The following is a 25,418-nucleotide window of genomic DNA, read 5'->3' as shown; positions in this document are numbered from 1 at the left end:
TGAGCAGTCTTGTCATGCTCGCTTCCAAGACACATTCTGGTTTTATGTCTCCCAACCCAGATTTGTTACTTCTTCTGGCTGTTCATGTCACTTTCAGTAAGCCTCATGAACACCAGAATTCAAATGCAACAGTCTCTCTACAGTCTCTCTTATTCGTTTCCTTCCCCCAACTTGAGGGATTAAAAACTCCCTGGCTTTGGGTTAGGCACACTTTAGTTCTCAAAGTGGCCTCCTTGCTCCCCAACACTATAAAGAGGTCTTGTGTAGTAGATGCTTGCAATGCAATACTTCCTTTGATTTTTTTGACTGCTGCTTTCTTGAGCATTGACTGGGAACTCAAGCTTTCTTGAGCATTGACTGGGAACTCAAGTAAAATGAAATCTTTGACATTAGCGCGGAGTCATACTTGCACGAGAGCATCCAAGGTCGCTGTGAGTCTACCAGTGCCAGGCATTATTTGAGAAGTTGGCCTAACTGGATTCCATATCAAGAAGTATTTTATATAGGTTTAAATCATCAATGGATATATTCATAGACTAATTAGGTTATAGTTGGTCTCTTGTTGCAGAACACCCTGAAACTCTATCTAAAACTAGAATTTCATAACCAGTGTACTATAGTGTGTCATGTGATGTTGCAGATGACTGAAATGTTAAGCTCAGGATACCTGTATGGTAACAATCATGGTTCATGCTGACAGTATGATACTTATTATTCAAAATAGACCCAGATAAGCCTATAGAATTTTATAGCATCCAGGGTTAAATTTACATATACAATTAAAATTTTCATTTAGGAAATTGAGAGATCTCAAGATGGAATGCATACTGTGACAACAGAATTGCACTGCATGACAAAGGAATGAAATACCTTCACTGAAGGGAGTTGGAGAAAACAAACCAAAGTGACCCAAGTAACTTTGAAATGAGTGGAGATGATGACACTGTGGTCAAAAAGGAATGGGAGATGCGCACTATGCTGTTGTTGGTGGGCTCCACCTGTTTAGTTCTGACTCATAGCGACCTCCCCTTCCTCCGTGATGTAGACTGGGCTCAGGCATACGAAACATTGTAAGGACAGCGCAGAACTGTGCAATGTTCTGTTCTGTTGTGCATGGGGTCGCCGTGGTTGCAGCTGACTCGATGGCACTTGGCAACAACAACACAGCAACCTTATGTACACGAGAAGGAAACAGTGCCCTGTCCCGAGCCAGCCTCACAATTGTTCCTTTTCAGCTCATTGTGTGGCTGCGTGCTTGAGGTCTTTTTCCTTGCTGTTGACCCTTTACAAAAACACTACAGATGTATTGATGACATTTCCCCCCCTCACGGAGTTATGTGGTAATGTGTTATGCTTGGGTTCTCTAGAGAAATACAACCAGTGATGTGTATATGTGTGTGTATATCAGGAAATGGCTCACACAGTTTTAGAAGTGGTTAACTCCAGTCCAGTTTTAAATCCGAGTATTAGGTATTGTGTTAGACAGGGTTCTAGAGAAACAAAACTAGGACATTTATGGATTTATATATAGAGATAGATAGATAGATACAACACAAAGAAGTAAACAGCTAATTAGTTCACATAACAGTACAGAGGGCTTAGTTCAACTCACTTCCATGAGACAGTTAATATACTGGCAGTCCTTCGAATAACGAGGGCTTCTGGGTGCAAGTCAAGGAAGCAGACAGCTGAGTCTTCTGTAGAGCAATACAGGCAGTCCAGCCACAGGCAGCAAACAGCAGGGCAGGTCACCAACCGTCACAGGATGACAAGGCCCGACAGTCTTCAGCTCAAGTGGTGTATACACCAGCAGTGTGGCAAAGCAAGTCTTGAATGACGCTAAAACTATAGGGATGAGGTCCACGGGTTGGGTGTCTCACAGGCAGTGGGCACTAGCTAAGGCAGCCACACACTGGTCCGATCATCCAAGAGCAAGAGAGAGAAAGGAAAGGCTAACCGAGCCATTTTTCTTTTTGCTCTTCAATTAAACTGAGACCTTATAAATCCCACATGTGCTTACTGGCCAGATTGGCACAATAAACCTACCTATCACAATACACCCCGTGCCAACTTGGCACTATCACACAATTCTTTAGCCATATATAATTTCCAGGCATTAATGAAATCACACTTATACTTAACATCAAACTTCTATCACACATATCAATGAAAACACAGTGAATCTAATTGTATCTGGTACATCATACATGAACAAAGAAAAGATATTCAGTAAGGACACTGTGACAGGTAGGTTTATTGTGCCAACCTGGCCTATGAACACATGTGAGATTCGTTGAAGGGCAGAGATAAATGGATCGCCGTGCCTCACTTTTCTTGTTTCTTGCTCTTTGATGATCAGACCAGTGTGCAGCTGCCTTAGCTGGTTCTCTGCCTCAACTTGCAAGCTACACTATTTGTGGGACACCCAAATTGTGGACTGTGTCACTGTAGTTTGAGGTTCTTTCAAGACCTGCTTCGCTATACTACTGGAGTATACATCGCTTGGGCTGGGGAGTGTTGGACCCTTTCATCTGGCTGACTGTTGGTGACCTGCCTTGCTGTTTGTTGCCTATGGCCAAATTACCTGAATTGCTCTACAGAAGACTCAGCTGTTGGCTTCCTTGACTTGCACCTGGTGGCCCTCAAGACTTGAAGGACTGCCAGTGAATTTACTGTCTCATGGAAGTGAGTTGCACTGAGCCATTTGTACTGCTCTATGGAGTAATTAGCTGTTTATTTCTTATGTTGTATATCTATCTATCTATCTATCTATCTATCTATCTATCTATCTATCTAAATATATATAAAGTCATAAGTGTCCTGGTTTTGTTTATTTAGAGAACACTGTCTAACATACACATATAAAGAAAATAACTTGACAATCACAAACCTCGCTTTTGCAATTGATCACGTGGTCATAACTGATAGGTAGAACTACCTTCTTCTACTACCCATTCTGCATTACATTTGCCCTCGGCAAGCACCTCAGCTGGCTGTGGTGGTTCTTTATCTGGTGGGGTGACCCAGTCCTTCATTCCTGAGGAGTCTGGGTCATTAGATATCCTGTCAAGATTGGGTTGCTATAATTTAGCATTTACTTTAATCACAGGGCATGGCAGTCCTAAGAGACAACCTACGGTATCTCTTGGATTCCAGACATATTCTTGACCTCCATTATGTAGCACCAGTCTAATTTCTCTTTGGTAATAAGGATCAATGACACCACTCAATACAGTTACACCTTTCCTGACCTGTGGATCCAAAGGCATGAGAAATCCAAAGTGGCCAGGAGGCATTCTCAGCTGCCAGTTCAGAGGAATCTGTGCTGTGCTTCTGGGTGGGAGAGTTCCTTCCTTCAGGACTAGGACCCCCATGCCTGAAGTGCATAGAGCTGCTGGGACAGGAAGCAAAAATGCTGCAAGTGGATCACTAGGAGTAAAAGGGAATAAACCTACCTGTCACGGATATTAGATTGGAGGCTTCTCCTGATTCACATAGCTTCAGGGACTGATCGACTTAGGATTGGCAGGAATTCACGGGCCCCAAGGGTGGTTGAATCCAAGGTCAGTAGGTCAGGCTAGCATCTGGAGAGAATGAATCCAAAGTTGGTAGGTTGGATAGCTCTTAGAATCAGCAGACAATATGGCAGGCCTGTGACACAAGTCCAAAGAAAGGAAGGTTGATGAGCCAGATGCAGGTCCAGACACAGCAAAATTCAAATAAGCTCTTCCACAGCCCTGAGGAAATTTTTCAGTTACAGCAAAGCTGTGATCTGATAAAGGAGGCTACATTCCACCCTACTCTTCTCAGTGATGCATGACTGCTTACAGTCCCGTCATGGTACTGATTACATCATGTCAGGTAACATCACTATGGGGGATTTCTAGGCCTTGACTGAAATAAAACAACACTGAAAACTGGACCACCCAAGTTGGTACAAACCCCACCTATCACAGGTAACAATTTTGAAATGAGTATACATGGATACTGGAATTGAACAATTAAATCAATGGGTGGCTGAATGGCAGGTGTCAGGCTCCTTAATTTTTGAGTAGGAAGTTAAAGAGAAACCCAGTAAAAGGCTCTGATCTATGAGGTCGATTTAGTGGCATCAGTGTTAACTCAAGTTTAGTTTGACATATGAAAACCCAAAAAAAAATTTACTGCCATTCATTTATTTCCAACTTATAGCAATCATATAGGACAGATTTGATATGCCTCTGTGGGTGTGCAAGATGCAATTATTTACAGGAGTAGAAAGGCTTAGTAGCAGGTGGTTTTAAACCACTGACCTTGTGGCTAACAGCTCAACAAATAACCTCCTATGCCACCAGGCCTTCTACATTTGATATACTCATATGAGGGGGCGTCAGAAGATCACGGAAAAAATGAAATGAAAAAAAGTAAATGGAACTTTCCCTCCAATATTTAAAGATCCTCATATGTCTTATACTGAATTATGTCTCATACGCACACACACAAAACTGGGTCATGATTCTCAGTGGTTTGAAATGACACAATGTGGCAATTATGCAATGATCCCCCATGGCATGATCTAACAGGTGTAAGAAGATTAAGGGTGGGATGAAATACCCTTAAACTTATCATAGCCCTTATTGGATATAAAGGGAGTTTCCCTTGCACAAAATAATAATAATAATAAATAATTGAGAGGTAGCCGGTAATACCTTTTATCTCACGGAGCAAAGAAGAGACGATGGGGCAGAGGGAGAGAACACTAGGACCACCAAGAGAGAAGAGAGGAGCGCAGCTCCTCCTTTGGATCCAGGTCCCTGTGCTGGGAATCCCCTAGGTCCAGATCGATGCCAAGACAAATGGAGATCTCCAAGGAATTCCAGGCCTTGAAATGCTGGAAGGAGCCAAGCAAGTTCTCCTAAACCATGAGCCAATAGAGAGAGAAAGACTTCCCCTACGACCAATGCCGTGAATTTAGATTGCTTGATTCCTACATTGCGAGGTAATAAAGTTCTGTTCGTTCAAGCCATCCATCTGTGTCGTTTCTGCTTGAGCAATGCTAGGTAACAAAAGCAGCAAAGAGTTCAAAAAGGAATGAAGGAAAAACTCACTGCTATCAAATGAATTTCAACCTATTACCACCCTTAGGTGAGTGTGGAAGTCCTCTAGATGTTGCAAGATTAAATCTTCACGGAAGCAGGCTGCCGTTCCTTCTCTTTTCAGGAGAGCGAGGGGGTAAGGATCATGGACCCTTTAGTTAGCAGCTGAGCTCACTCCGGCAGCTGGGATCCTCGGTATGAGGTCTAGTGGTCAATACAGAGAGTTATACACTCATTGTCATCGAGCCAATTCTGATTCATAGCAGCCCGTAGGGCTGGGAAGAATTGCCCCTGTGGGTTTCCGAGGCTGTGAATCTCTACGGGATCAGAAAGCTTCAACTTTTCTCCAGTGTGGCTGGAGGATTTGAACTGCTGACCTTGTAGTGAACAGCCCAACTTGAAATCTACTACATCATCAAGTCTCCTGAATGAGTTATCGGCATGTACATATGCATACACAGGGTAGATTACATACATATATTTCCTTGCTCTGTCAGCTGAGGTATAGAAGTCACAGCACACATGATAGCAGCAAATACATTTTAGTATTTGCTCCTAAAGGGGATGTAGGCACTGAGGAACAAGATGAGACTTTCTATGACTGTAAAGAATGAGTCTCAGAAACTCCCAGGGTTACTTCTACTCCATCTGATCCGGTGGCTATGAATCAGAGTCAATTTGATGGCAAGGCGTTCAGCTTGCCTAGACAAATGACTGGACATTGGGTAGAAAATATGATCTAGTCCAGAAGATAAGTACATTCTCACTGCAACAAACAAATAACAAACAACAAACAAATAACAAAATAAAATAATCACACTGTTTGCAGTCAGAGACAGAAGAACCAGCTGAAAGCATTCCCAGTGGCTGAAGTTAGAATGATTTTTAACAAGAAAATAAAGCAAGTAGTATGAGAGCCTAACCCAAGTATAGAATAAATATGCATGAACCCATACTGATATAAATAAATGATTGCATCAATAATATATGAGAAGAATAGAAAAATCTCCCCTGCAGCAGAATTCCGGATAATTATGTAGTTACTCTTGCCCTCAAGGAGATGGAGCATTGCACCCAATCTGTAATTAGGGGCCATGCTATCGACTTCCTCCCAAAGTGTGCCATTTGGAAAGTGAGAAGCATCGGTGTTTTACAGTGGAGAAGCCTAGCACACATGGTCTCAGCCAGGCAGTCATGGTTCATGCCCACAGTGATAAGTCATGTTGATAGCATGTACCACTGACAAGATGTGATGGAAAGGGAACTATATTGGTGTGGTCTTCCTCTCCTAAACCCATCACTCCAATCTGATCAGGTGGAAGCCATCATTCAAATCCCCACAGAGGGCCATGCTACAAAATCCCAGACTGGCATTCTTCCAAACTGCCACAGTCATCAAAATCCATGGTACCTTTCTCTCAGGAGCATGTAAAGTAGGAGTAAAAGGGATTTTTATGTCGATTGTCACATATTTAAAAATACATATCACACTTAAAACAAACCCATCACTTTCAGTTTCATTAACACTTCGTGTTGTGTTGAGTAGCCATAATTGAGTTCAGTGTTCATCAGTTTTGCATTCAAATGAAAGATTGAAAGTCTGTCCGACTTCAAAAAAGACCCTGATGAAACAGAGTGGATGGAAAATATAACGACTTTCTCCTCTAAACGCAAAGGCATGTGTTTTCAACGGGACCTAGAGGTCACTTTAGAGGCAGACATGGTATGAAGTAGAACAAGCAGCTCAGAACTAACGTCCGCACACCTGGGCTCTAATCCTGTCCCTTTCATTACTTAACTAGGAGTTTCACCCTAGGCAAATAGTATTAATATTCTGCATTTCTTATTTTGCTGATGATATACATTAAGCGATGTAAATTAGAAATGCTATGAGCCTTCTCACTTCCTTTGAATACCAGGGCTGAGCTCTGGTCATTGTTCTGGGCGAACCTGTGACCTCGATGCTGAGCTGGGAAAAAGCTTCAGACGGCCAGAGCCCACTGCCCACCCGGAGAGGAAAGGAAATGGTCCAGGAACAATTGCTTCCATATGCGTTTCCAGAACTGAGACCCAGGAGTGCTTTGGAGCCAGCAGGAAAGGGAAGCAATTTATCCTCTTTCACATCCTTCAGAAAGCTTCCTGGGGAGTTCATGACCTTGGTTCATCAAACACCTTCTTGGTCTTCATTCTTGAAAAGGAGACAGCAACCTGAGGAGTTAAGGGCATTTATGTCTTGTTTAGAAGCATGGTGTAGAACCCGATCGCTTTGCACATAGGTTTAGCAAAATTTGCTTGAACAGAATGTAGAAGAATATTGTTACCCACAATAGGAGGCAAAGCTGAACCACTGCCATAGACAACATTGTGTGTGTAGTTATTGCCTTTTGCTTAACCATACATAATACTCATCTGGATCATACTTTTTGAGACTGTGCTCATCGTACTGTTTACTCTCAGGGAAAATCAGCAGGCACCATTTAAAGCATATGTGTCCAACCAAGGCCGTATCGAATACAGATGGAAGAATCTTCGTTTTCTGACTTTCCCTCATGTTCTCTTCGCAGCCACGAGCTCAGACCAACTCACTCCCTACCAACAGAGAGAGGAGAAAATGGAATTCCCACGAGTGGTATATGTTTTCAGATCCCAGAGTAGAATCACAAATGCACATAGAAAAAGAGCAAGGCGCCCAAGACCGTGGATGGCCCACTGCCCACCGATGCTTTTCTCCATCCCTCAATAGCACTGACCTTTAGCTGCTATTTGGGACATTTCTTTTCAGCAGTGTCTAACGAAGAAGGCTGCAAACAATCAACAGCCCTTCTCCCATGTCTCAGCTGCCCCCAATTGTCTCCGCTCTCCGTGCCTCTAACTCGCTTCCACGGGCATGGCATATGAGCCCAGGACCCCCACCGCCCCCTCTGCCCCCTGACAGGCTTGAAATAGGTCATCCTGAAAATACAGCAAAGATGCCCCATTCCACTGCCAGGTCAGGATTGATATTTAATAAATTATAGTGTCTGAAGCTATAAAACATGCCTGGCTTTGTGTGTGTGTGTGTGTGTGTGTGTGTGACCATAACTGAAATTATGGCTTAGTTGTTTTCAGATCAAATATATATCAGTAGAAACACACTCATGCACAAATAGGCAATGGCCTTGCTTTTCCAACTGCACCTTAATTGAAGACTAGGCAGTGTCCTGTTTAATGTATGAAAATCGGAAAGGACATTTCCATCCTCAGCTTTCAGTCCTCTGTGTTCTAACTTCATGCTCATCCGTATTTGTCTCTATCAAGTCGTCTCACCAGACAAGGCTGGCAGCTTGGGAGCCCTGGGAATGTTCTGGATATGCATTGGGTGCTCACTGCGAGGTCAGCAGCTTGAAACCACCAGCAGTTCCATGGGAGAAAGATGAGGTTTACTACTCCCATAGAGACTCACAGCCTAAGAAGTCCACTGGGGCAGGTCTTGTCTGCTCTATGGGGTCCCAGTGAGTGGGAATTGACTCGATGGCAGTGAGTCTTTTGCTTGTTCGTTTATTATCCAGATTAGTGAGAAATGATCTGTCTCCATGCAGACCCTCTCTCTGATCAAAGGGTTGTACTTCTAAAGCTTCAATAGATTGGTGCACTTTGCTCCCATCTCGTTTCTGTAGCCAGAAAGCAGGCATCTATGTTTTGAGCTTATGTCATTCCACAAATCTTACCAGAAAGCATTTTCTCCTGCAATAAGCCATTGTAGCAGTTTCAACCTGGTTCCTCTAGTTGTTCTCTGATTTTCACAACTGGATGGTAAGTTAGGAGTGGGTGAAGGGTATGTTATTGGGGCATTTGATGAGTAGTTTAAACTGCTGAATACAAAGTCAATGACTTAAATGTACACCCCGAAGGGCCCACCTAATTTACAATGAAAAATTGTTAAAAACAAACAAACAACATCAACGAACAAACCTGGATGATGAACTCCTGCTTCCCCTTCCTTCGGATCTCACCCTGGGTGGTTTTCCCAGCACAAATGACGTGGACAATTCCCAGCATCCCTTGCCCCCAATTCATTCTTCCTCCTTTAATGCTCACCTGATTAGTCAAAGCTGTTTTCCCCTCTATGCTGGGGGAGCATGTGTTGCCATGTTAATATTCCCAGGTAACATAAAGGAGAGTTTTGAAGACATGCCTCGATTTCAAGGACGTGGTTCCAATGATTAGGTCTAGGAGGCGAGAGCATTAGCTCAGATTTGAGACCTGGATTTCCAAACTTCAGAGCTTCTTCCTTTGCCTCGGCATATGTTGATGGTGGCCAAAGCTCCACCAAGAGAACTTTCATTACCCCAACTTTCCTCAGTTGCAGTTTTAGATTTCTTAAATTCCTATCATAGGCTGTCATACAATGCCAGACAGTCTACACGATTCCATACTTTCTTCCATCTATCGCTCTCTTCTTAGAAATCAGCATGGGTATTATCCTCTTCATCTCCAGTAATGGCTTTTATTACTGGTTCAGGTACGCTAAATATTTGCCAAATGGAATTAAGAAACTAAGGTGGCAACCAGCGCCTGATGCTCTGGTCTGTCTGGCAGTCTTCATGGATCACTCAAGAGATTACCAAAGATTGGACGAGATGTCTAGATTACTCGCAATAATACTCTTATCACTGAGAGGCAGGAGAAGGTAGAGGTGGGAACCCCTGGTGTAGAGCCAGGCTGTTTGGAAAAAACTTGTGCTTCTGTCACACAGGACATTTACAGCCCTCGGGCTAGATCATTTAATTATGCACACTCGGTTCTGAATCTTTAAGTCAAGGGTGATAAAAACAGTGCTCAGAAACATGGCCACAGGAAGCATGCAGCTGATAGTTCCCTACCTCGACGGTGAATTCCAGGAAAGCCAAGACTTTTGATTTCTGCTTTGTTTGCATCCCCTGAGATGACACATGAAAATGATTTTTGATGAGAGGTACTTAGCAACCCATTGTTGAATATAAAAGAATGAGTGAATGTTGTGTGGGGGCCTTTATTTTTATTTATTTATTTATTTAAATCGTTTTATTAGGGGCTCATACTACTGTTATCACAATCCATACATACATCAATTGTGTAAAGCACATTTGTACATTCATTGCCCTCATCATTCTCAAAACATTTGCTCTCCACTTAAGCATCAGGTCCCCATTTTTCCCTCTCCCTCCCCTGTCACCCCTCCCTCATGAGCTCCTGATAATTTAGAAATTGCTTATTTTGTCATATCCTGCCCTGTCCGATGTCTCCCTTCACCCACTTTTCTATTGTCCATCCCCCAGGGAGGAGGTCACATATAGATCCTTGTAATCGGTTCCCTCTTTCCTACCCACTCTCCCTCTACCCTCCCAGTAACGCCACTCACAGACTGACTGTTATGTGGGGTCTTTAGAAGCTTGGACTGCTAGGGCATTACACCTTAAAGTAGATGAGTTATTGCATTTCCATACCACTTGTTGTTAAGAAATTAATCAGAAAACAAAGAAGAAATTAATTGGAAGGGCTTGCAAACTTTACATAAAACACCAACAAGGCAGTGGCCTGGGTTTTCCAGTTCATGCATAAAATGGTGTCGTAGGAAAGAATACTGTCAAACTAAAATAATATTAAAAAAAGAAGACCAAAGAACTGAAATATTCGAATGTTGAGCAAACCATTCTAGTAAAATGCACACAATAAATTTCTTCTTTTGACCAGGTTGCTGGAGCGAATCTCAAAACACAGATGGCATCACCAAGGAGGAGACGAACCTAAGAAAGTTTCTGTAATACCTGAAAAGCGATTCCGCTTCCGTGAGGAGCTTCAGGCTTGCCAACAAGGTCCTCGACACCCCCGGAATGTAAAGGGGAAATGTAACCAAGTGTAGCACCTCGGTATCCATTACTAAAGGAAAACCCAGTCCCTTAATTCATTTTCCACAGACTGTTTCTTTCTTAGATGGAGCATGCCATGCCATGTCAGGGATACGGTTCTGTCCTTAAAACAGCCCTACCAAATAGGGCTGTTGAGAGAAGAGGGAATAGGGTCTGACAACTAGAGAATTGGATTGTCTTTAGTTACCAGATAGCTATCCTCCCCACCCTCCCCTTTCAGGGTTTTGGCTCTTCACTTTGACCAGAATCATGTCAAGGAATTGGCTCATCAGTATCAGGATAGCAACAGCCTGATTCTGTTGAAACGTTTCTGAAGAAGAACCACGTTACTGTAATTTGGGGAGCTTACTATGTTTTAATGAGAAGGCACCTTACAAAAGATTGGTCCTCAATTACATTTTAAGATATGACTATATGCTAAGCATAGTTCTACTTAAGAGATACTCTTAATCATTTCATTCACTCTGCTATGAAGACATACATTGGTACTCAATATATTATGGCTTCAAGGTTATTCATCTTCTGCTTATATTTCTCTGTGTGTTTTTCTTACTTATGCACACATGCAGGCACAAAGCATAAATGTCTTATAATATGATATTGAATCTAGACAAAACAGCTTTTACTTTTCTAGAGAAATCCAGAACTATGATTTTGTATCATAAAGTATACTTTATGGTCATTCTGTACTATTAGGAAGGGCCTAACTTTTTATAAACATCAATTCCATCATATACTCATCATTTTTCATTTATTGAAAACAAATAATAAATACAGCATATTTAATAGAGATTCTTACTAGTATCTAAATGCAATCACCATGCTTAACAGTCACGATGGTTTTTAAAAATACAATTGAACAAAACAAAAACAAAAAACATAAATGAGGATTATCTCTTGGTCCCATTTAAAATGAATCACCATAATTTAAAATAACTTCAATGTAGTGTATCATTTAATATGAATCTTCTAGCCATAACCTTTTACTCCCAACAAACGACCCTCGTTTTTTCTGAAGTCTGGGTAAGGAGGCACCCCTGCCTCTCTGTCTCGTCTGTCTGTCTCTCTCTCTCTCACACACATGCAGTTCTATGCGTTTTTCTTTTGACATTATTCGGACAACTTCCTCAGGGTGGCCTGGCTGGGCACTAAAGTTGTCATCTAGAACAAGTTTCATTGGGCTGAGATTTGCTTATCAAAAGTCCCATTTGGGATAGGTTGGATTAATCAACGTTATATGTTTTCTTTGCTTGAGGCCTCTCAGAGCTGTTACTGTAGTCGCAGGTTTATTACTCTCCAAGAGGGGTAGAGATCAAGTTATGGAGTCATTGTCAAAGTTATGGACCCACAGAGTCCTTTCCTCATCCTTTTCCTGAGACAGATGCCATTACACTAGTACGATGAGGAACACAGCATACAATTAGCTGCCTCAGCAGATCCGTGCCAGGTCATGGTGCTATGCCTCCATGGTCTCGGTTACTTTGTCCATTTGTTCTTTGGGGACAGTCATAATGCTTACAGCGGCCTAATAATTATATTCATGAGAGATAGAATTTCACCTCTTTCTCTTCTCAGCCATACCTTCCATCAGAAAGAGGTGTGTCTCCAATCCCTACTGGCTGCCTGATCTTAAGACCTCCTGGGGGAAATGTGGTGATAGGTGATCCCATCAGAAAAGGGCAATGTCTGCCGATTAGTTGCTATCAGCTTTAAGAGAGATCAGACATTTGAGATTCTCTGGTCATGTCCTGCTAAGACAAGTGCAACTCACATGGCAAATTTAAAAATAAACCTTAACGCCTGCGGCCATATCAACCCTTACTTTGTAATCTAATATAGGCGCTTTGACTTATGTCTCTCCTTCCTGTGGAGGAAAATTCCTAATACTGTTTTGTTGGAAAAAACCCAATATATACGATGACACTGTAACTTTCCTCATCACCCAAATTAGATAATCACAAACAGAACACTGAGAAATTTCTCATATGTGAAGACCAGAGCTCATGCAAAATAAAATAGCAATTGGAGAAAATTGACTTATAGTTTTCCTTCATAACATCTTTCAATCACCTCAATGGCATTTTCCCAAAGAATTCATAGAAATTCTATATTACAGACTCTACTCTATATGCATAACTTGTTTTCCATTTCTTGGCAAGCTATGAAGCCATCTAAGTTTTGCACACATGCATTTGGATGTAATTCTGATCACAGGGAACATCTGTGCTTTGAAATGGAGAGTGAGGTGAAAGAAAGCAAAACAAGAGAGTCCGGCATGGAATTTACCACGAAGGCAGTAAATGATTCTAAAAGAGCTGTCTATTCCCTATGGCTAGCAGAATAGCCTTATCTTAATGGCCTGGTGCCCTTTAAACACAAATACCACAAAGGGTAGCTTTAACAGAAAACAATGTGTTGTCTCACAGTGTCAGAGGCTAGAAATCTAAGTCAAGGCATGGAGTCTAGAGGAGGTTCCTCCATGTTGGGACCTCCACGTGTTACTTGACTTTATTTGCCTTCTGGGAAATTCCTCAAGTGGATTCTTCAACTGGAATGTTTGTCTCATGTCTATTTTCCCTTTTTATAAGGTGCTACTCAAGGGATTAGCTTTAGGACCCACCTGGTATGTTATGGCTCTGTTAATAGGCTCTGGTATGACCTTCTTAACGTAAAAAAGCAAAGTTCTGTTTCCAAACATTGCCACATTTACAGGCACACACACAGAGACATGAGTACACATAGGAGGGCTTCAAGAAGTTCTTGTAAAAATGAAATTTTAAAAAATAATAGAATTATCATAATCAATTGTAAAACACTTTCCATGTTTTTACTGATTGCTCTCTTTTTAATATATTTAAGGATTTAAAAAGTGTACAAGCAAAATAAATCTATTTTTAAAGAGAAAATCTATAAACAAAATGGAAGGGCTCATTTCAGCATTATCTTGATAGCAAAAATGAAAATAACATTAATAAACCCTCACAAATTCATTAAATCAATTTGTTTCCTACCTCCTTAAAAAAAGATAATTAAACATTTCCACAATTGTGTGATGCCCCAAGTGTGTGCGTGTGAGTGTGTGTTCACGTGTGTGTAACTGGAAGGTCAGCCGTGGAAACCTCTAGACTCTGCCCTGTTGGAGAAGGATGAGACTTTCCATGTCCATGGCGTCATCGTCTCAGAACAACACAGGAGCAGCTCCTTCCTGTCCTATAGGCTCACTTGGAGGGGGCATCGGCTCAATGGCAGGATGTCTGAGTTTATCTCCAAGTTCAGTCAAAAAGGATTGCTAGGGTTCAAGTTCATACCTCTTTGGGTTTATTCCACTCTGTCCATCCTCATGTCTCTCAGTGTGTGTGTGTGTGTGTGTGTGTGTGTGTGCTGTTGTGTTGCTTTGATGCTGAAAGCTATAACATCTTTATTTCAAATATCAGCAGGGTCACATACAATGAATTGGTTTTGGTAGCCTTATGGGCTAGAAACAGATCAAGAAGAGGAGTAGACTATCCACTGCTGAGAAATTCTCTCTCCACTTGAAACCTTATGAAGAACAGTGGAAAGTTTTGACATGAAATGCTGGACGCTGAGTCATTTCAGCCAGAAGGCATTAAAAATATACCGGAGGAAGGGCTGCCTTCTCAATGTAGCGTCAACCATATTTTCCTGCATAGACTAAAGCTTTTGGAAGCTTCACTTGCTGATGGGGTACTCAAAATGAGGAAAAACATCTATTGATAATAGGAGTGTTGGACTACAAAGTATGCACCTAGAAAAAAAACTCACGCCTTGAGTTACAATATTGAAAGATTCTAGAGGCAAAATATTGAATGATGTGGGAAGCATCAAACGAAGATGGCAAGAATACACAGAATCACTGCACCTAAATGAACGAGTTAACATTCAAACATTTCAGGAGGTAGCATATGAGCCAGAACCAACGGTGCTGAAGGAAAAAGTTCAAGCTGCACTGAAAACATTAGGCAAAAACCATGCTCCAGGAATTGAGGGAATACCAATTGAAATGTTTCAGCAAGGTGATGAAATGTTGGAAGCGCTCATTCATCTGTGGCAGGAAATTTGGAAGATAACTAGTTGGTCAACTGGCTGGACAAGATTCATAGTTGTACCTTTTCCAAAGAAAGGTGGCCCAGTAGAATACTCAAATGATAGAACAATACCATTAATATTTGTATCATATTCTTGGACATGTTGTCAAGAGAGATCAGTCCCAGGAGAAGGACATCATATTCGGCAAAGTACAGGGGCAGCGGAAAAAAAGAGGCAGGCCCTCCAGAAGATGGATTGACTTAATGGCTGTAACAATGGATTCACGCACAGGAAGTTTGAAGGATCGTGCAGAACTGGGCAGTGTTTAGTTCTGTTGGGCACAGGGTCACTATGGGTCAGAACGAACTCGATTATACTTAACAACATTGATATCACATGCAAGCAAAATGTTCCTGAATATTATCCAATAACTGTTGCAGCAGTACATTGACAAGAGCTGCCAAAGATCCAGGTTGGATTCAGAAGAGGACACAGAAGAAGGGATATCATTGTGATGCCAGATGGCCTTTGGCTGAAAGCAGAGAACTCCAGAAAGATGTTTACTTGTATTTTATTGACTGTGTAAAGGAATTCAATTGTGTGTATCATAAACTATGGTTGTCTTGAGAAGAATGGGAATCCCAGAACACCTAGTCATGCTCGTGTAGAATCTGAGCAAAATGCATTTGTGCAAGCAGATTAGGGAATAGTGTGTGATTGAAAAACAGGAACATTGTATCCTCTCACCATACTTATTCAATCTGTATGCTGATCAAATCATCGGGAAAGCTGGATGATATGAAGACCAATGTGGCATTAAGAATGGAGGAAGGCTTATTAACAGTCTGAGATATGTAAATGACACCATCTTGTTTACTGAAAATGAGGAGGATTTGAAGCACATGCTGATGAAAATCAAGGGTTTGGATCCACAGCTCAATGAAGAGATTGAAGTTGTTAAGGATTTCATCTTGCTTGGATCCACAATCGTTTCTCATGAAAGCAGCATTCAGAAGATCAAAGATACATTGCATTGGGTAAATCTGTTGCACGAGAAAAAGTTTCTCAACTTGTGGGTCACGACCCCTTTAGGGGTTGAACAACCCTTTCACAGGGGTCGCCTGAGTCATAACAGTAGCAAAATTACAGTTATGTAGTAGCAGTGAAAATGATTTTATGGTTGGGGTTTCACCACAACACAAGGAACTGTATTAAAGGGTCACGGCATGAGAGCCACTGCTTTAGAGTATTGAAAAGCAAGGATGTTGCTTTGAGGAGTACGGGGAGCCTGACCCAAGGCCAAGGTATCTTCAATTGCCTCATATGCATGTGAAATTCAGCCATCGCATAACAAAGAATTGGTGTATTTAAATTATTGTGCTGACAACGAATATAGAAAGGGCCATGGTCTACCAAAAGGACAAACACACCTTTCTTGAAAGAAGGAGAGACAGACAGAATGCTCTTTAAAGGCAAAGGTGGTGAGATTTTGCCTCCAGGACTTTGGGCATGTTGTCAGGAGAGATCAATTCATGGAAAAGGACGTCATGCTTGGCAAAGTAGAGGCTCAGCAAAAAAGAAGAAGGCCTATTCAAGATGGAGTGACACAGTGCTTGCAACTATGAGCTTAAACATAAGAACAATTGTGAGGATGGTGCCGGGATGGGCAGTGTTTCATTCTGGTAGACATAATGTTGCGATGCATATGTGTGGCACCTACCACCACCACCAACACCAACTTCTCTAGTGTGAAATTGCTCAACATGCAGTCAAAATGCACTGATAATTATGGTCAATTACAATGCTAAAGTTGGAAACAGGAAGAATCATTATTTGGATAATACGGCCTTAGTGATAGAAATAAAGCTGGAAATAGCACGAGAAAGGTTTACAAGACCAACACCTTCTTAATTGCAAATGCCTTTTTCAACAGCATAAATAGCAACTGAATACACAAATCCCTCCAGTTGGAGTACACAGGAATAAAACTGACTGCATCTGTGGTGTATGAAATAGGCTACTAACCTCAAGGTCAGCAGTTTGAGCCCACCAGCCACTCTGCAAGAGAAAGAGGAGGCTTTCTTCTCCTCTAGAGATTTATAGCCTCTGAAACCCACAGGGGCCATCCTACTGTGTTCTGTAGGGTTGGCATGAGTCAGGACTGACCGGATGGCGGTGAGTTTTGTTTAATTTTGGTTCAACAGGAAGATGGAGAAGCTTGATATCAGCTGCCAAAAAAGAAAGCCAGGAGCTGACTGTGGAACTAATGACTATAATTATGCTTTATAACTAGTAAGTGAGACTTATTAAATAGATACACGCCAACTTATATTTCACAATATTCTCATTGAATAATCATGACCAGATTCTGTCAAATAATTGTGATTCATAATGACCCCCAGTAGGTCAGACTACAACTATACCCCTTAGGGTTTTCAATAACCAATTTTTCAGAGGGAAACCCCTGGGCCAGTCCTAGGCAGAGGAGGAGCTTCAACGAGATGGATGGGCACAGCGGTTGCAGGAATGGACTCAGTCGTAAGTAACTACTGGGCAGTCTTTCTGACAGGGGTGCTGTGAGCTGGTGATTCTTAACAACGCACCTCCTGTCGCCACATAGAAAGGTCATGTTCTTCTTTAAAAATCACACCCCAAACTCCATAATATCATTTTGTAGTATATTTCCCTGGTATTTATCCTTTTTGTGAAGCACAATCTAAAGGCTCTTTTTAAGTCTTTTCCTTTAGAGAGGAAATGTCACCATTCATACTGCTCTGTCTTAAATCCTTGCTAATTACATGTAGTCCTATGACCCAGCACGATAGGCATTGCTGGAGAGTTTGTTAGAAACGCAAAATGCCAGGACCGTCCCCAGACCTCCTAGATCAGAATGTCTATTGAAGGAGATCATCAGATGACTTGCATGCATCATAAATTTGGGGAGGCACACTCTTCGCACATTTGCAAGTCACCAACAGTTCTCCCATCGTTCAGTCCAACACCTATTGCTGGTTTTCAGAAACATTGTTTAATATATATCATGACGTGTCTGTGCTATTCTATCATTGGAGTTTATCTTAATCTGGATTTGCTAAGACAAATCTAACTGCATACATATGTTTGTGTGTGTAAATCATTCATTATATATACATATATGTGTGTACATATATATGAACCAATGCAAAGCCAAGCTTATATATACAAGAGGGTTTCAAAAATTTCATGGAAGATTTCCATTATCTTTTAATTCCTTCTTTCCACTGACTTTTTGAAGCCCCCTCAAAATAAAGAGAAATCAATTAAGATTGATTTACTTCCTTCCTTCAAGGATGTGATTTACCCCACTGTGTGAGCTGCCATGTCCAAAATCCATAAGTCAGGATGCCTAGCTAGAGATCTCTGCCAGCTCACACAAATACTGGGGCTATCAAGTCCAAAATCTGCAAGTCAGGCTGCAAGCGGAAGACTTCTGTCCCAGGAATTGGAGGTCGGGTGAAGAGTAAGTGTGTTAGATCAGGTTGACTAGAGAAACAAGTCCAGACACACTCATATGTATAAGAAAGAGCTTCATATCAAAGAGTAATTGTATATTTAGAAGACATCCTAAACCAGTCCAGATCAGGTCCATAAGTCCAACATGAGCCCATAAGTCCAATACTAGTCCATAAATCCCTCTTCAGATTCACACAGCACCTTCAATGATGCAACCCCAGTGGGTGCAAAGTCTTGTGGCTACAATGGCGGTAGAGGCATCTCAGCACTGGCGCATGTTTCCACGTGGCTCCTCCAGGTCTCTGAGTGTGGTTCTTCCACAGGAAGGTGAAGCAGAGAGAGAAAGACTCATCACGGGTCTCAACAAGTCTCCATTAGGTTTGTCAAGAGGAAGGCAAAGGCAAAAAGAGAGAGGAAGGTCCAGAATCCTCATGAGAAGGCTACACCCACAGGGAGGCATCATCAGGTGGTGACCTGATTGACAGGCCCTCTACACTTATCAAGTTGACATGAAATTATCTAACTACCACAGTAAGAGAGAAGGTTGGAGGGAGGAAGATAGGGAGGGAGAAGAAATCCCCCTTTCCACGTATTGCTTGTTCATATCAACCACATCAAGGAAAGTGATTATATTATATTTACACTATGGAAGAACAATGAATCCAGCATCTACTAACCTGCTAAGAACCACGGTCTTGCCAAATTGGCATATAACATTAACCACATAGCTTTCAAAGGGATAGGACCCAATTAGATTGGACCTTTGATATTATCTTTTGTCTCTATTTCTCTAAAGCTACACTGAGTTGAATGATAGTAGGATGCTACTTTATTTTTTGAAACTTCTTTAAACAGACAGTTATTTCAGAAAATAATCTTCAGGCTATTCTTCTACTTCTTGTTTGAGTGTTATCCCACTTTTTACCTTTCACCTGTATCTACTCCAGGCACATATTTTTGATTGAACCAAACTCATATTCTTCAAACTATTTCTTCTTTAATTTTTGTAATCTGTCAGTACACTATATGTAAATATAAACATGAAAACCAGCAAGCTGTTGGATATACATAGACAAAGAAATTGGTGTTGGAGTTACTATCCTGGAACCTTAGCTGACACCTGTATAGCCCTGAACTACACTGCTATGGTTGGACTTTACACCTAGTCACCATTGAGTGTTTCATTCTGTTACACACCGAGTTGCTATGGTTTGGAGCAGACTCCAGTGCATCTCACAACATATATAGGTACATATATACATACACAGTTACTACATGAACAACTACAAAAGCAAAGGTTCTCATCAACCCATCACTCTCGGGACTAGTCCAGTGCTGGACAGAGTATGCTTGTTGCTGGGTGCTGGTCAGTTCCACCTCAGAGGGTCCCTACGCCCAACAGCACGAAGCCTTCCTGGTCCCGTGCCTCCCTCACAATCATTACGTTTCTTGAACCCATTGCTGCAGGCCCTGTCTAAATCCTTTCTTGGTGAAAGTATTCATCCTTTTCCCTGATCCCTGCTTTACGAAGCATGATGCCCTTTCCCAAGGGTCAGTCCCTCCTGATAACATGTCCAAAGTCTGTGAGATGGAGTCTCCCCATCCTTGCTTCTTATGAGCATCTTAGCTATACGTCGCGGAAGACAGATCAGCTTGTTTTCTGCGCGTCCGTGGTAGATTCAGGATTTTCACCAACATCCTAATTAAAAGCTCCAGTTCTTGTTTGGTCTTCTTCATCCAGCATCCAGCTTTCACGGGCACGTGAGGCACTGGTAATACCACTGTTTGGGCCAGGCCCACCTTAGTCTTCAAAATGCTATTTTTTACTTTGAATGGATTAAACATGTCTTTTGCAGCAAATGTTCTCACTGAAATGAGTCATTTTACAGTTTGCTGACTGTTTCCATGGGCGTTGATAGCGGGTCCAAATAAAAGGACATCCTTAACAACTTCCATCTTTTCTCCCTTTACCGTGATGTGTGCACTTGTCCACATGCTGGGATTTCTCTTTTCCTTCACTTGGGTTGTGATCCTAACAGAAGGCTGAGTCTTCGACCGCCCTCCGTTAGTACTCCACGTCCTCTTCACTGCCAGGAAGGGTGAGCACTTAAGGCCGAGTAAAGAAAAGCGTAATATTCTCTGTTCCTTTTAAACCACTGAGGCTTAAACGGTGCGGAGTGAACCAGAGGTGGCAATTCTTTTGAAGTAAAAAATAGGTGAGACCACAATCACCCTGAAAAATATTGGATGGCACTTTAACTTCATATACTGTACTTAAAAAAAATGAGTGGAAACAATGTTTGCCTGATGGCTTCTCCTTGGCATGTAAACATTGACTCTCGTTACAAGTAGGAAATTGGGCGAATTACACTCACAGAAATATCAAGTTTTATCCTTAACAATATTATTCCCTCTCTCTCTTAACGATCACATTGGAGGATTGACATAGAATGTTCTTTGGCACACAAGTGAGTCAGCAGAGGCATCAAATAAAAACACCCACAAGCACAGACACAGATCTCAAATCTTCCAGCAATAAACAAGATCTAAAGGCCTTCATAGCCCTCAGCAGCTGGAAGAACAGAAGGGGGTGGAGGAAAAATGCCTCCCCTCTCCCATAACCTTGGTGTCCAATAAGTTCCAATATTTCTCACCCACTCAGCTAATTTACTAAAACGTACATATATGGGGGGGAGGCCTCAGTGCTCCTCAGTGCATGAAAACCCAGACAGTGAGGAAATCCGAGGGAGAGGCCAGACTTTCAGCAAGAGGTAGGTGACATTTCACACTTCTGCAGCATCTGCAGCCAGGTGGAGGCACCACACTGCCTCTTATATTAGCCTTGATAGCAACCAGCTGGAGCTCAGGTGAATTCACACATCACCAAGTGACAGTGCTGGCTTTGGGCTACCTAGATTGAGTCTTTCACAGCTGGAAAGATTGTAAACCAAGTATAAAATATATGTAGGATGCCCAAGATATCCTTAGCTTTCCTTCATTTTATGCCCCACATGTGCCCTCTCCCCACAATCGGTTATACAAACAACCTGTCTAATCACCTCCAAGCAACCAAACAAATCCCAAAGATGTCAGTAAGTGTTCGATTACTCATATTTTGACTAAAAATCCTGCTTAAGTAGCAGTTGCTAAAAATTCTCCCAAACACACATTTTTCTGGAAGCTTTTCTTTTTCATTCTAACAACTGCTTCTACTGAGTGGAAATCCAGAAGGAGAACGGTACCTGTTCCGTTCATCAACACCGATTAATCTTTGTTCGACATCATCTCCGTAGTATCTGCAATCAGTGTGTTTGCAATTCTGCCTGGGAAAGACAGTACAGAAAAAATAGTCACATGTATTCAACTCACATGCTTTGCATTTACCAACCTCAGATGCATTCAACACCATGACCTAGTTCTGCATTCTAAGAGTTCCTATAAAATGAAAAGGAACATTTTCTGTGTTTTTAATTTATGAGGCGTCTGGCCCTGCTCTTGTTTCCAATCAGGTTCACCTTTGTGCCATCTTGCCAGCATGGCTCACACCTTCCCCTGGTGCTCCGTAGCCAAGTCAAGCCAAGGGACTGACTGTGGTTTAGGTGAAGGATCAAAGTAACCTGATTATGAGAGGGAGAAGCATTGAAGAGATGATTACAGTCCATTGAAATGATAACTCTGACTTGAATGGCTAAAACTTGGTCATATGATCTTCTTGACACACTTTGAGCATGATCTGGTTTTCATTATTATTATTCTAATTGGAATGGCTAATCTGCTGTATTTTGTTACACTTGGTAGTGTTTCTGACTCTCTCCTGTATCTTTCTATGTTTTTCAGTATATGAAACCCAGGTTGGGTGAATCTTTAGAGACAACAATTAGAATAAGGGTTCTTGGTGGGGTGGGGGACATGGTTGAGGAGAGATAAGCGGGAAGTGATAACAAGGAGAACAAGAAGGAAGAAAATGTTTCAAAATGATTGTGGTAGGGATTGACATGATTGAACTATTGAATGGTTCATGACGATTACACTATTGACATGATTGAACTATTGAATGGTCTGATCTGGATTGTGTCCTAGTAAAATAATTTGAAAAAACATTACCTTAAAAAGGGTGTGTGTCATTTTTTAACCTTTTGCCTTTAGTTCTGAGAATTTCTTAACAAGATGTTTTGTGTAAACACACACACACACACACACACACACACGCACACCATTTTTGGATTGTTTGTTTCCTATTCCCTATCCTTATTGGGTTGTCAGTGGCTTCCTCTGCTACTTCCATGGCTTCAATTGCATGTGGAAGTTGGACATTGAATAAGAAAGACCAGAGAAGAATCAGTGCATTTGAATTGTGGCGCTGGAGAAGAATATTGGAAGTGCTGGACTTCCAAAAGGACAAATATCTGTGTTGGAAGAAGTCCAGCCAGAGGACTCCTTGCAGGCAAGGATGGTGAGACTTTGTCTTACATACTGTGGACGTGTTGTCAGGAGAGACCAGTTCCTGGGGAAGGACCTCCTGCTTAGTAAATTGGAGAGGCAGTGGAAAAGAGGAAGGCCTTCAACGAGATGGATCGACAAAGGGGCTAGAGACGATTGTGAGGATGCTGCAGGACTACGCAGTGCTTCTTTATGTTGTGCATGGGATGGCCATGCGTCAGAATATGGCACCTAACAACAGCAACAGCCCTATTGGTGAGACTTCTCGCACATCCTTTGGACAAGTTATCAGGAGAGACCAGTTCCTGGAGACATGCTTGGTAAAGTAGAGGGGCAGTGAAGAAGAGAAGGGACCTCAAGAAGGTGGATTGATATAGTGTCTACAACAATGGATCTGAACATGACAATGATTGTGCAGATGGTGCAGGGCCAGAGAGTATAGTTTTCTGTTGTATGATTTGGAACCTATTGGATGGCACCCGACAACACTCCCTTTTCTGATTTCTTTTCCAAGAGTTTCTGAGCACGTTCAAGCCTTGATAACCTTTACCCTCTGCTAATCACTCCTTCCTATACCATTGAGAACCAGACCTTAGAATTCAACACATGGAGCTAATCAGAAAAGCCTGTTGTGTGGAAAAGAAAGAGGAGCTTACGAAAGTTTTAAAAAAAGAGTCTTGTAGATGGAGCACCTTTTATTGTTTCAGTCAACCTCATTGCTTTCTTGTCTTCTTTTAAGCATCGGGGCTTTTGTGAATTTGGGGAGAGAATTATGGTTGCTGCAAAAAGAAGACATAAAATAGTGCCTAAGATAAAAGCTTTGCATTCTAAATAGAGATAAGAGCAGCTAAAATTCCATTCAGTTAGTGTCACTTTATTTTGTCTGAGAACGTACCATCTGTAATGCAAATAATGGCCTCTCCCCTGCAGGCTCTGTTCTTCAGTGTGCGACCTATTAATTATTCTGAAGTGTCTCGTGTCAAAATCATATTCAGTTGTATTTCAACTCAATGAAGAACGTGGAGAATCAAACTCTCCACAAAGCACACATCATGATGTACCAATTAACACTCATCTTCACCAAGCTTACATTCTCATACAGGGGAGCCTGTCCTGTCCTCACCCCACCCCCATCCTTGGCATAAGGAGCCATGATACGACAACTGGACATCCCCTTACAGAAGGGTCTCAGGGAGGGGATGAGCCAGTCAGGGTGCAGTGTATCAGTGATGAAACATACAACTTTCCTCTTGTTCTTAAATGCTTCCTCTCTCCCCACAGTCACGATCCCAACTCTACCTTACAAATCTGGCTAGACCAGAGGATGCACACTGGTACAGATAGGAACCAGAGACACAGGGAATCCAAGACAGATGATCCCTTCAAGACCAGTGGTAAGAGTGGCAATACCTGGAGGGCGCAGGGAAGGCGGGGTAGAAAGAGGGAACTGGTTACAGGGAGCTACATATAACCTCCTCCCTGGGGGATGGACAACAGAAAAGAAGGTGAAGGGAGACGTCAGACAGTGTAAGATATGACAAAATAACAATAATTTGTAAATCATCAAGGGTTCATGAAGGAGGGGGAAGTGGGTAGGGAGGGGGAAAATGAGGTGCTGATACCAAGTGCTCAAGTAGAAAGCAAATGTTTTGGAAATGATGATGGCAACACATGTACAAATGTGCTTGACATACAATGGATGTATGTATGGATTGAGATAAGAGTTGTACTAGCTCCCATTAAAATGAGTTTTAAAAAATAAAATAAAATGGCAGTGATAACACTGAATATTTTATCGGATAAGAACCTATGGACATCAAATTCATCCCAACTCATGGGGAGCTTGTGAATGCCAGAGTAAAATTGTGCTCCAGAGATGTTTCAATACCTGGCGGTGTTGGAAGTAGAGTGCCAGACCTTTCCTCCAAGGTAGTTCCGGGTGACTTAAACCTGCTCCTATAGGACCAGAACGCAGACAGAACATGATTGTCTGTATTATATTTAGTGGCATGTTTAGCATGTGGTTACAGTCCAATAATGCTTAATTATTATTAAAGGAAGATAAGATTTTAAGAATAGTTTTCTTGAGATATAATTCACAGATAATATAATCCAATAGTCCAATCATATTGAGAAGAGTTGTGCAATCATCAGCACAATCAACTTTGAAACATGTTTGTCCTTCTTGTACCATTGCTGTCATCTTCTCATTTTCCACAGCTTCCTCTTAATCCACTGCTCTCTTCATAGATCCACCCACCCGGACTCTCGTCCACAGAAAATCACACAAAATGAAGACAATAGACAAAGACAGACCCAGCAATGGCGACCAAATAAACCAGAGAAAAATCCATCAGACAGGAAGCACACAATACCACAAAGCTAGAATAAATTCAAAATCTGAGGGGGTACTCCCCCACCCCAAAATGGAAAAAAACCTCTGCCTGGCAGAGCTTGCATGGTACACGTTTTCCCC

This window comes from Echinops telfairi, unplaced genomic scaffold (assembly GCF_000313985.2).
Source record: "Echinops telfairi isolate 266 unplaced genomic scaffold, ASM31398v2 ScPeMD7_11;HRSCAF=52, whole genome shotgun sequence".
In the NCBI taxonomy this organism is placed as follows: domain Eukaryota; kingdom Metazoa; phylum Chordata; class Mammalia; order Afrosoricida; family Tenrecidae; genus Echinops; species Echinops telfairi.
This window is presented reverse-complemented; position numbering follows the sequence as displayed.